This window comes from Octodon degus, unplaced genomic scaffold (genome assembly GCF_000260255.1).
Source record: "Octodon degus isolate 3935 unplaced genomic scaffold, OctDeg1.0 scaffold01447, whole genome shotgun sequence".
NCBI classification, from domain to species: Eukaryota; Metazoa; Chordata; class Mammalia; order Rodentia; family Octodontidae; genus Octodon; species Octodon degus.
Window position 1 is genome coordinate 7159 of NW_004526023.1, and position 1378 is coordinate 8536.

The following is a 1378-nucleotide window of genomic DNA, read 5'->3' on the forward strand; positions in this document are numbered from 1 at the left end:
GGGAGGAAAAGAGAAGGGTGATTGGTCTGAAGATGGCTAAATATGTTAAATGCATGCACCAGTTTCCCAAAGAGCATGTACTACTAATGTGGACTACTCAAGACAAATACATAACAATTTAAAAACAGCAGGACAGCATTTCCCGCCCCCTGCCTCAAGGATGGAAGTTGCCTCCAGCTGTGGGAGCTCTTCAGCGCCCAGCACAGCTTTTCGAAGCCATCAGCTCCTGCCTTTTAAGGGTCCTTGCTGCCCCAAGGGCTTCTGGGTGCTCCCTGGAGACCACAAGTTCCCTCCCACAGGACTCGCTCATCACGTCACGTGGCAGGTCCTGGGTTTCACTTGAGTTAATGCCAGGGACAGCTGACTCATCTGGCCCGGGTGGGGAGAGGAGTGCTCCCTGGGGCATCTCAAATGTGAGAGTCAGGGTGGCTCCTGGGGCTCTAATGAGGCCATCCCGGGAGGCCACAGGCCCCCCTGCCTCAAATCAGATCTAGCAATCGACAGCAGTGCCTCCAAATGAGGAGCTATGCTACCATCCCAGGAGGGGGTGATTAGGGTTCCTATTGCACAATATTATTCAAAGTTTCCCCACGTCCTTCAGTGAATCAGCGTCTGCTCTAGATCCAGCCCTGATGTGATCAGCCAGCTTTAAAAGAAATCAGGTTGCCCACAGGGGAACTCAACAACTAAGAATAAAGCCACAATTCCACTCTTTTCTGCACTTGACAAGGGTTCCACGGAGGCCAGACCATCAGCGCCACTGAGTGACACAAACCCGAAGGCAGGACAAAGGCAAAGAAGAGGAATCAGAGCTGGTGTCTGGCGGACACTTCTAACCAAAAAGGATGGACTTGGGCCAGGCAGCCCAAACCTGATGCCCGATGGAAACATCGGGGTGTTTCCAGGTTGGGGGTCTTGTTAGGTTCTCCTTGGCTAAACAGAGAATTGAGCAGGGCACCCCAGAATATCGGGGCTATCTGAGATTGAGTTGGAGAACAAGACAAAAAGACACTGCACAGGGTGTGAGAGGCCGGGAACAGAGCTCAGCAACACGGGTGTGGTGTTGGGCTTTATGCCTCAGGTTTGGCTGATGGCCCTTGGGAGGAAGTGACATGAGGCCCCAAGCCCTTGGGGCAGAGTGGAAGTGTCACTCTGGTGCAGTCGGTGACTTGAGGGCTGAGATCAGCCAAGAATGGCCAAGGACCACAGGGCCAGGGCTGCCAACTTCCTGTATATAAGCTAAGTTCCCTGTGCCCAGACCCAATGTCCTGGTTCTGAACTCGTATTTATTTAGTTCAGAAGGTGGTTCTAGGTGCAAAGAGGAGGTTCCAAAGTGTGCACCCTTCTGTCCCCAGCTATTTCCTCAGTCAACTTCTGC